The 11,581-nt window shown below is 39.9% G+C and overlaps 1 protein-coding gene across 2 annotated transcripts in view; it reads left to right on the top strand.

Moving 5' to 3' along the window:
• Positions 1-2,287: 2,287 nt before the first annotated feature.
• The window catches only part of LOC103464744 (plexin-A2), a 92,366-nt gene continuing 83,072 nt past the window's right edge, over positions 2,288-11,581 (top strand). Inside the window, exon 1 of one of the 2 annotated variants that reach the window (XM_017304920.1) lies at positions 2,288-2,674. The gene's annotated coding sequence lies outside the window, so the exon portion shown is untranslated. The remainder of the gene's footprint in view (positions 2,675-11,581) is intronic. The other variant, XM_008409061.2, reaches the window with a different exon arrangement.

The following is an 11,581-nucleotide window of genomic DNA, read 5'->3' as shown; positions in this document are numbered from 1 at the left end:
GGATTTATTTCTGGATAAATATGCTGATAAAACCTGAATTAGACTAAATKTATTCAATTCTGTCTCTCAAAACGGACTACATCACAGCACTAATCAAAAAATATACAAAATAAYGTCTCTTTTAGAGCTGTGGAGCGCATGCCGTGGATGCATCTRTGGACATGCTGCCTGCACCATTCATGTGCATACTCTCCCCTGAGAATATATCTCAACATTTGGGTTTGTTTGTATGTCTGCAGGCTTTCCTGCTTTCAAACTGTAATATGCTTGTGAGTAACTGGAAAKTACAGCGGGTCAAGAGCTCCTGCGCCTGACCAAGTCCCAGTGAGGGGTGGYTCCCATCTGTTGAGCCGTGGGGAAGCMTGGACCCCAAACAGGTAGCCTGTCTGAAATCTCTGACTCATCTCCTGCCCACCAAACAGAAAATGAAAAGAGGAGAGATAACTGGGCAATGRGCCCTGCTTCCCTCCTTTCCAGCACACATACACAAATAAGACCTGCCTGCTGAGCTTTTTAGTTAGGTAAGCAGTTCTGTGGAAGTGGTGAGTTTAATGAGTATGTGCTTGTGAGGCATGCTGAATACTTTTTCATTAAAAGCAGAGACATCCATGCATCATGCAACGGCCCTCATTGCGTGTCACAATTTGGACATAGTGATGAACACAGATTTGAATTTCGGAGACACATAAAGACAATTACAAAGTTAGCCTTCTGTCATTCGAGAACATTTCCAGTATTCAAGAATTAATATCCCAAGAAGACCTTACGACACTCATCCATATTTTTTATTTTTATTCAAATTTATTACAACNTGGACATGCTGCCTGCACCATTCATGTGCATACTCTCCCCTGAGAATATATCTCAACATTTGGGTTTGTTTGTATGTCTGCAGGCTTTCCTGCTTTCAAACTGTAATATGCTTGTGAGTAACTGGAAAKTACAGCGGGTCAAGAGCTCCTGCGCCTGACCAAGTCCCAGTGAGGGGTGGYTCCCATCTGTTGAGCCGTGGGGAAGCMTGGACCCCAAACAGGTAGCCTGTCTGAAATCTCTGACTCATCTCCTGCCCACCAAACAGAAAATGAAAAGAGGAGAGATAACTGGGCAATGRGCCCTGCTTCCCTCCTTTCCAGCACACATACACAAATAAGACCTGCCTGCTGAGCTTTTTAGTTAGGTAAGCAGTTCTGTGGAAGTGGTGAGTTTAATGAGTATGTGCTTGTGAGGCATGCTGAATACTTTTTCATTAAAAGCAGAGACATCCATGCATCATGCAACGGCCCTCATTGCGTGTCACAATTTGGACATAGTGATGAACACAGATTTGAATTTCGGAGACACATAAAGACAATTACAAAGTTAGCCTTCTGTCATTCGAGAACATTTCCAGTATTCAAGAATTAATATCCCAAGAAGACCTTACGACACTCATCCATATTTTTTATTTTTATTCAAATTTATTACAACRGTGTCTTCACAGGTCTGTCTAAAAAGTCAATTAGAAAAGSTTCAGCTGACCCAGAATTCTGCTGTTGTTCAAGTCCTTCAGAATATCCTACCATTGTTTRCCTTATYTCTTTTCTGTCACATTTTTTCTTTTCCTTTTTTCAAAATAATTTCTTAAAATATCCATCTCCCTCTGAGGCAYTGACTCTGGTCTCTTACARTAATAATTACCCCTCAATTACCCGAAATTCGTCCCCAAAGAAGCTTTTCATTCACAGCTAAGATGATTCAAGCGCCGAAGAGTTGCAGTTACGTTGTGCTTCCTACAGRTGGCGGTATTTAAAAGTCATTTGTCCAAACTGCAGCGTACATGCATCTTCTCTTCTGTTTTAAAATAAAACGCTGGGTATATAGGGATATATGTTGATATATACAGAATTAAAATATATTTTCCGTGTCTTTCTGGTATCTTAACAGTTGGTTGCAGTAAGGATGGAGCTACTAAGTAATTTTCTTTTGTTTCAGAGAAGATGTGTCTGCCTAATATCAATACTGTAATCCTTTAGCATATCCCCATGGATAAGCCTGATCATGTTTAATCTGAGACCGAGTGGGTCTTATAAAAACTTTTTAGGCTTCTAAATGTATTAAATGTTTTTGCTATATTTATATAAAAATATTATTCTAAATAACATAATGAATAATAAGTTTGTTTGTGTTATTTCATTACGTAGGTAATGAAATCAAGTAGTAGCCCATAGGACAGCGTTGGTGTTGGGCAACTGGATGACGCGATGGAGGTTGGGTCTAAAAGAAAAAAAAACACACACGGTACGTGAGGTGCAAGTGAACTGATGGGTGACTTCATGTATCACCGGCATCCTCACTGTGAAGCTCACAGCCACTCTCAGTCAGACAGACAGACAGACCGGGGGAGAGACTGAGAGCGCAGAGAAACCGTGGCAGCCTGTTAGAGAAAATGATCAGTCCCTGAGCGAGACGAGAGGGTCATTCGATGCCGCTTCCTTCTCAGCGGATCACCGGGAGATGCTCACTGTGGTCCGGATGACTTTCCAAGCTGCGCGGCGCGTCAGCACCTAGAATAAATTCATTCATCTGCTCATATCTGATCCACTGACGGACAGGTGGTGGCCGGACGCTGCGCTCAAACCCCCAGAGAAATCACCGACTCTGCCCCACTCATGWATGAGTCTCCTGCTGTTTCAAGGTGAGTACTCAACCTTTTGCTTTTTTTCCCACCCATCATTGTGCAGAAGCCGAAAGTTGCATGACTTTTACGCACCGTTTGAACCTTGCAAGGAGGCTGTGCACTTGTTGTTAAAAAACATTTCTGCTGACCACCTGTGACAAGACGCAGGTGATGCTCTTAGAAGAATGTGAATGTTTTCCCATCAAATTCACTGACAAGAGGCAGGTCAACTCTTCATCAGGTCAGATGGAAACATAATGACACCGTCAGGGGATAGATTTCCTTCAGCTGTATTAGACAAAGACTGCAGCAGCCTGCTTGTGAGGATTTTTTTCTCTAAGCGTGTGGATTATTCCGGGCAGTGCATCAGATCAGTGGTCATCAGGAGAGGGAAAAAATAGAGTGAAGTATTAAGCTTGGAGATACAGAGTCAGTCAGTCAGCTCTCCACTGCTGCTGCCCTATCTCCTCCTCCTGCAGCCTTGGCAGGCAGGGCAGAGTGCAAGCCACTGGGATGCTGATAAGCCGGGGCAGGAGCCGGGATGATGAAGGCTGAGTCCTAAAGAGCACAGAGCTGTGAGCTGTGCCAGCCTCGACAATGCTGTTGACCAAGTGCATCTTTGTTCAAGCCCCCGTATGTGACTGTCCCTGTGTGTGTTTGGTGGAAGAGAGAGTGTGAGGAGGGGAGGCAGTTGGAGTCCCATCTTTTTTCTTTTTTTTTTACTCTCACCCCTCATGCAAAGCAGATGAACCCCTCTCTTCTGTCTGTGTGCTCTTTCTGGTCTGGCTTATCTGGCCAGCCAGTTGGACTAGCTTTTATTCTCCTGGCCCCTCCAGAGTGAGTAAAGCCTCTCGTGGAGAGAGAGAAAGACAGAGGAAAAAAAAAAATTGGCTTCTCTCTTGGCATGCTCTCGCCTGTCATGTGCTTCAGCATTTTATCAGTTGCCTGCTAATTTTAGGATTTAAACGAATCTTCACATTCATTTTATCTTTTCTCTCTCTCTGTTGCATTGATAACAGTAAATGAAACCTTGGTTATATCTGTGATGTAGTAGTTAGCAGATCAACAAAGCCACACTTTTACCAAATAATAAAAGTCATGAATTATKTTGTTCACTGTGAAGTAAATATCAGAGACTTTTGCTGCGGTGGTAATAACCTCAGGATTAAACATGCTGATGTAAAACCCCTTTTTGTGGGAATAAGAAGGAATATTTCCAAGAAAAACAAGAAGTAATATTATATTCCATATTATATTACAAAAAGTRATATAACATGTAAAGTAATATTTTCAAGAAAAACAGTAAAGGATGTATTCACAAGGAAATATTGTCATTTCTAGAAAGCAGAGTTACTGCTGAGTTAATTTCTTTAGGCTTCAAAATAGGCACAKGTATCTAATAGTTACTGTTTCAAAACAGCTAATAGTGATTGTCATACAGTTGCCCTCACTTYAACAATGTTTTTATCAGTTTCTTTTAATTCAGATATACTCAGTACCTTAAGACTAGTAGATGAGGATATTATCTTAACTTTGCTGTCTTTTGATTGGTTATTTCATGACATTTAAGTTATTTTGAGGCACTGGTAAGGATAAACTTCAAGACAAACACCTCAAACACACTGTGTCCTTGTGTGAAGGCATGGAAAACTAGAAATAAATCAGACAAGTTATTAGGAGAACTGTTGACCTCCWTAATATTAAACCATTCACTCCTGGTTTAATATTCAGATCATATTCATATCGTTCAATAGGCAGACAGATTCTTTGTCTCAGTCTTTTGTTGCAAGATGCAGATATTAATCCCAGAACAAAATCAAAAGACTTTGTGAAGATGATGCATGAAGCTGGTAAGAGAGTATAATTGTAAAATATGTCCTGGACTGAAAGACCACTCAGCAGGGAAGAAGTCTTCACATCAAAATCAACATCAAAAGCCAGGTTACAGTTTTTAAGCGCTCTCAGGAATAAAGTAATTATTTTTAGACATGTCCCTCCATTGACGAACAGAAGCTAATTGTTTTTACTGTGGCTGCACAATAATAAGATCATTTTTGATATGAGATAATATTAGTAAATATTGTGAACAACTATGAATTGTTGAGTAAAAATAATTAAAAAGTATTTATTTTGCTTCTTTTTTTTTTGCTTTGGGTTCTTTGGAAACATAGACCCCAGACAGTGAGTGGTGTATCCAGCTGCTGAAATAAAAATAATTCAARTTTTACTGAAAAAGATTTAGTTCCTTAATACCACCTTGTCGTCACTTTACTTTCTAACACAACTTATTCTGCATAAACAACGTGTGTCATCAAATATATTACAAGCAAGTTTCAGTACATGATGCTTAAATAATGAGCTAACATTTATTACAGTCCAATCAGCTAATAATAATATGCATATTGAGTGCATATTGTTATTGGATATTGTTACATGAAGAGGAAAAAGGGAGAGCTTGCAAGCATTATAACAAAAAACTAAAAAAGTTATGTAAAAACATGTTTATTATTTTGGTATTTAGCAAATACAACGGAAATCTTAACTGACCAAACAAAGACAGTTTAGTGTGATTTAATGTCAGACAGTGAAGAAAAATTCTTCACTGTCTGAAACATCAGGTTTTAACTGTTTCACATGTTGTAAAGATTTGCTCAAGAATTTCTAATTCAACCAATTGTAAGATTTTATAAACAGTGTGCTTATAAATTGTCCATTGATCTTTGTGTTCACCTGTAACAGAGCTCTTTGGAGCATTTTCGAAAAGAACTGCAGATGAAACCGCATTATTGTTGAGTCTCTTACCCCTGGAGGCAACGCTGGACCGGTGTAGGTGAAGTAATTTAGAACATCTGTCTCTGTCACTTTCACCCACAAGCGAGAAGTTAAGTGTTATCTTAGACCTCTGCAGAGATTAATGAGCTAATGTAGGTTTGAGAGGATCGAAAGAGAGAGGGAAAGAACGATGAAGGAACACTCCTCTGTTCTTCTGCATAGAAAAAAAAATTCTTAATTTGAACAACCAGTTGCGTACGTGACATTGATTTGAACAGGGAGTGCAAATGTGGGTCAGGAGGAAAGGCGATGCACGGTCACTGCAATAATGCATTAGTGTATGTAACACAGCTACACAGTGCGCAGCAGCTCAATGTTATCATCCGTAGCTGGAGAGCCTCCTCCACCTCCTAACTTTGAGTCTCGCATTTTCCACCCTCCTCTACTGTAGATGCTCATGGAGACAATAATTTAAGTGGACTGTTCAGATGCTAAAGCCAGAGGAAAGAGGTGATGTAGAGAGCTCAGCGTGTGCCCTCATACATATAGCCCTGATATATTCTGCACCTGATGTGTCTTTGCATACACATTGAGTGAAAGAGACAAAGAGAGGCGAGAAAACAGTCAGGGGGAAGAAATATGGTGAAACTGCAGTTCATTAGGCACAACTTATAAGCTGTTGTGCTACCTTTATTTGGTTTTAATCTTTGCGTTTCTCCTTGTTTTAATGTTTTATCCAGGCCTGAAAGGAGCTTAATGCAGATAGAAGCCTCACATGTACTCAGGAGACTAAGACAGAGTAACAAGTAGAGGTAGAGAGAGTAAATAGRAGCTATGGAGGCTAAAACAGAGAGRAAGACGATAAAAGAAAGAGGTGGTGACAAACTGTGGTGGAGAGAGGTAAGTGGAAGAAAAGGAACAAGTGGAAAAAGTGCAGCTCACCTGCCAGATGGCAGCTCTTGGCAGCGGCACTCAGCATGCAGTGATGGTGGTCGTGCAATATGGTGCGCTGCCTCCAGATTGTCACTCCACTGCTGATACAAACACAGCAATAACTTTGCTGATGTGTGAGTTTTGCAAGATTTTCCTTGGCACTGAGTTAAGCTGGTAGCATATGGTTCTGAAAGAACCGGACAGAGTTGAGGGATTTCTTCTCTCAACTTCTTCCAACGGCCAGAAATAGCGCTTTCAAACTTTAACATAATAAAATGCTTTAATTTGAATGTCAGCTTTGAATGTTAAATATCTAATAGAAATGAATGGATCAGTTTATCTTAAATTACCTCTTTTTTTAATAAAAGGTGTTTGCAACACTTCCTGTAAGCCACTCTGGAGGATACGTAATGACACCATGGCGATGCAACTGGAGTGATGCCACAGAGTTAGTTTTTTTTTACTCAGTCACGTTTCTGAGCAGCTGTAAACTGTGGCAGTCAGAGACAAGAGATTCTTTGCTGCAAGATGAGATAAAATGAGATGAAAAATGTTATCTCTTACTGCTTACTAACACAAAGTAAGATAAGGAAAGGAAAAAATCTTTCAAATGAAGATGACCTGGTTGTCACAAAATAGCACAGGATGGTCAGAGTTACAATGCTCTCTTTTTAGATTAAAGGTAAATTTTGCATTATATTATTATCATTTGGAAATTAAAGTCCCAGAGCATGGTGGATGAGTGAAGGGGCACAGAACCCCAAAATCCTTCAACTCCAGAATGAAGTTTCCACAATAAGTGAAAGCTTCATCTGYTGTTCTAGATCCACTGTGTTTTTTCCACAAGAAMAATTTACACCAGTTCATGCTTCCCTYCACTGATAAGCTTAACAGAGATGCTGATTTCATTTTCCAGCAGGAGTTGGCAGCTGACAACACTGCCAAAACTACCAYGCCTGGGGTTTAATGGCKATGGTATGACTGTGCTTGATTAGCCAGCAAACTTGGCTAAGATGGGAACTCCACTGAGAACCTGTTSTCAAGTAGAAGGGGTGAGACACCAGAACCACTAATATAGACACATYGAAGGCTGCTATTAAAGCAAATTAGACTTTCTTACACTTCAGAAGAACCACAGGCTGATTGCCTTCATGTAACTCAAGACCCAGTGACTAAGTATTGAGCAGATATAGTCCAGTACATATACATGCTTTTTAGTAAGCCCACATTTCTGTCATAAGCTACACAATGTTTTATTGCTTTTTTGTAATATTCAAACTTTCTGTTTTTCATTAGCTGTAAGCCATAAACAGAGGATAAATACAAATTAACATTTTATGTGCATCACTGGGTGTAATGAAACGCTGTTAAGTTTCACTATTTTAAATCATTTATTTAAATAAACAAACATTTCAATATTCAAGCCTTCCCAAACCTGCAGTCTCTGAAGATTAAAAGACAGAATTTAAGGTTTTGAGTTTCTAACTCTTGCCTCTGCTAAGAAATCATAGYTACAACATTAGAGGACATCATGAAATTAGTTTTCTCCTGGAATAACTTGGGAAGGCAAGGCATTTGCTGGAACCTTYTGAATGCATTACCCATGCTAKTCTTACAAGAAAGTAAGGGARCCATTTCCAGAAAAAAAGCCTGTGTGATTGCCCAGTGGGAACATCTTCAAAATGGCTCTCATCAGATTACATATACCAGAAAGCTACCTGGACTTTTTAGGCTGCTGCACTATAATTGTTTGTTGGCTTTGACAAACCAAGCTCTCTGCTGTTTCTTTGTTGGACTTTTTTTCCACAGAACATTATATGTTATTTCTGCAAGATTTTGTTTTGGTGGAAAAAAAAAAAGTAAATCAGTCCCTTTCAGGWAACTTCTATCGAACAAATAGTCTGTCTATTCCTGATAGATTGCTTTAAAAAGGGAACTATCCMCTCACCAGGCTGCTTCTATTTCTGTTGATTTCCTTAAAAAGAGGATTTTGAAACAGTAGAATTTCTGAGTAGGTTAAAATGATCAAGCAAGCAATACTGATTATGAACACAGGYCAGTATAATCTGAGGAAATGCTTCATTTTCTGCTGCTGCACTTTAAGAATGGTCACAAAATTTTCACTGTGGCTGAAATCCTGACCATTTTTTTTGTACCAACACATATAGTTTATAGTAGAAGTTGTGAAACAGAAGATCAGTCTCCGTCTTCCGGTTCCTTTTCCTCCCTCGCCGTCTATCACTGTCTCCTCTTACTTAAGAGTGATTTGTCAGCAGCGGAAGTAGCAGCTGTTCCTTTGCATTGTAATTTCTTTGATCCTAATCATTCATGCCAGACACTCCTAACCTTGGCATCTTCTACTCCATGAAGCCATATGGTCAAAGACTGAGGCCCCAAAGAAAAACATGCAGTCTTATTCAGGACAAGTCCTTTGATTGAATCCTGAGAATTGTGGACTTGAGTTTTACAGGTACCCTTGGTTTCTGATTATTTTTTCTCATTTTGAAGCTTGCTGGAGTCTAGTGTCTGCCAAATGTAATGCGTTTTCCCTGTCAGATTCTTATGATTTATGCATGCAAAAGCATTATAGCCCCCCCTCATGTGTAAGTGAATCAGTCTGGGCAAAAATATTGTTTTGCTGCTCAGAAAAACCAGCTCAGACAAGAAAAAACAGACATAAAAAACCCCCAGAAGAACACAAAAAAATTACAGCTATTCCAGATTTACAGTGATGTTTTCTAATTTTACCAGCTTTATAAGTTAAACTTTCTTTCAGTTGTAAAATCCAGTTTTAACTACAAAGCCTGACCATTTTTATTCCTCTTTTTTCTCATTTTGCACCTTAGTGGCGCTAAAGAAAAGGAGGTACCGGGCAGTCGATGCAGCACACATGCTGTCTGGCTCCAAAGCAAACACAGCTCACTCTGTCTTCTTCTGTGATCACTGAATTATAGAAGACCCTCTATTGCAGACGAACTGCGCGGGTTTTCATCACGGCGCTGGAGGTCACCCTGACTTTTCCCCCTATGCTCATCATATATGCAATGGAAGGGCTTCAGCTGTTGAGATGAGCCAGTGTGAGGTCAACCAGGAAAAAAAAACAAAAAAAAAACAAAAAACAATAAGATTTATAGAAGAAGGAAAGAAGCAAAAATGTATGCACAGGAACAGAGGCGTCAGCTCCTTTCATCTCTCTTCTTAATGGCAATTTCAGGTATATTGGTGCATCAGCATGTATATTGCATATGCTCTGAGATAATGGCATGGATTGCAGAGCATTCTCCTGATGGTGTTGTGGTGATGTGCTGGAATTAGTCCCCTATGTCACATTTGCCTGTGTCCAGGTTTCCTGCAGCATCCTGCACTTACTACAAGCCGAACGCGTTGTGATGACATAGTGCCGTTTTACTGCTCCCCGCAGACACCCGCCTCTACTCTACCAGGAAGATTAGTGGCTGGCTAGAGAGCCCTTAAGCCTGCAATATCTGCAGCTGACCAATAAACTAAACAACAAGCATGCAGAAAAGGCAGTTAGGGGTCATGTTTGGTGATATAAAAATAACTCTGGGATGCACAGAGCGCTGCCAATAAAACTTAATGAATTCACAGTGGCCTGGCTTTCAGAACATCAGTGTGAGTAATTTAAATATTATGTGTGTGACTTTTCTCCCCCCGACTGAGAAAAAACCGTCTTGCTGTTTGACTTCTCATTGTTGAACAAAATGATAAAAATTAACCGCAGGCTAACTGTCACAAGACTCCACATTGAGGCATCAAAGTGAACATATCCTCTGGCCATTAGCAGTGTAGACATCCTTGCTACACATTATACTATATAAAGCCTGATTCTGTGTTTCTATAATTGGGGACTGTGAAGGCTGCCCTCGGCTTCCCCTCCATATAATACGGTGGGCTGATCTCAAAACATTGCTTTTTCTAATAAACCCCACTGGTCTCCCGTGATTCAATATGACATTCATTTAAAAGTCATCATTAATGAAGACGGCGGTTTTTTTATGTCCTAGTTCCTCGACTCGTCACTGTAGGTACCAGCGACAGCCCCCGGCTCTGGCTCGCTGRCTCCCTCCTCCCTCCTGTCTGCCACGTTTGACCTACTTCTGTCTTCACAACATTGTAAACAGATCTACTAATTGCCTTCATTTATTCATTTGGAAGTCAAATTCGGTTGCAATTGGCACCCCCCAACCCATTCATGTGTAATGTGTAAGACACTGGTTCCCCCTTCCCCATAGACATCCATGCGTATTTTTGCTCCAATAAAWGTATCCCGTCTTGTTAGCTTTAGATCACTTGGCCTTTTTGTATCCACACATTGTCATTTAATTTCTTACTACATCCATTTCAAATGCAATTTTGGAGTTAAATGTTCTAAAATCTTTTAAATTATCCATGTCCAGCTCCAGTCTTTATTTTTTTTTTTATAAATTATGACAATAAATACTCATAACATTGAGTAAGAAGATGTGTTGTTTTTTTTTATTTCTCAATGAGAATATGTCAATATTTTTATCATCTTAATTAGTGCAAGATTGGTAAGTACCTTTGTCAGCAGCAGTGGTGGCGAAGTACAAGTACTTCCTTACTGTACTTAAGTACATTTTTCGTGTATCTGTACTTTACTTAAGTAGATTTAATAATGGGTACTTTCTACTTTTACTCCACTACATTTTACAGTAAGTATCTGTACTTTCTACTTCACTACATTTCTACAAAACTGTCGCGTTACTCGTTACATCCAAGTCGCATTGCGCTTTTTTTCCGTTAAAATGTGAAGTTTAGGGATTTAAGGTGGCGCCGTAAAATCCAAGCAATAACGTGACATAGTGTCTGTTGTCACCCATCGGCTCCACCTTTACTCGCACGCGGAGCTCCAGACATGCGCAGTGGTTTCCTCTCAGCGGGAGAAGATGTCTGTCTAATCATTAATATAATAGCGCTGCATAAATCATAAGATATGGCGACATGTAAAATAAGCAGCGCTTCGCTTTCACAGACGGTGGGGACTTTTAGCGTCACTTGGAAGGAAAGCTTAAAGAAAGGTAAGATCTGTGGACGTGATGCTAGCAAAGCTAGCTCTACAGAGACCATATGTTGCATCTGTGATGAAAAAAAAGTTGTCACTCATGCACTGAATTATTGTGTGAAGGTGTTGACTGAGGTGTCGCAAATATGGGACAACGCTGTGACCAAAGTCTGCAA

The sequence above is a fragment of the Poecilia reticulata genome, linkage group LG5 (genome assembly GCF_000633615.1).
Source record: "Poecilia reticulata strain Guanapo linkage group LG5, Guppy_female_1.0+MT, whole genome shotgun sequence".
Taxonomy (NCBI): Eukaryota; Metazoa; Chordata; class Actinopteri; order Cyprinodontiformes; family Poeciliidae; genus Poecilia; species Poecilia reticulata.
The sequence above is the reverse complement of the archived record's forward strand: the minus strand, read 5'-3'. Positions and strand labels throughout refer to the sequence as shown.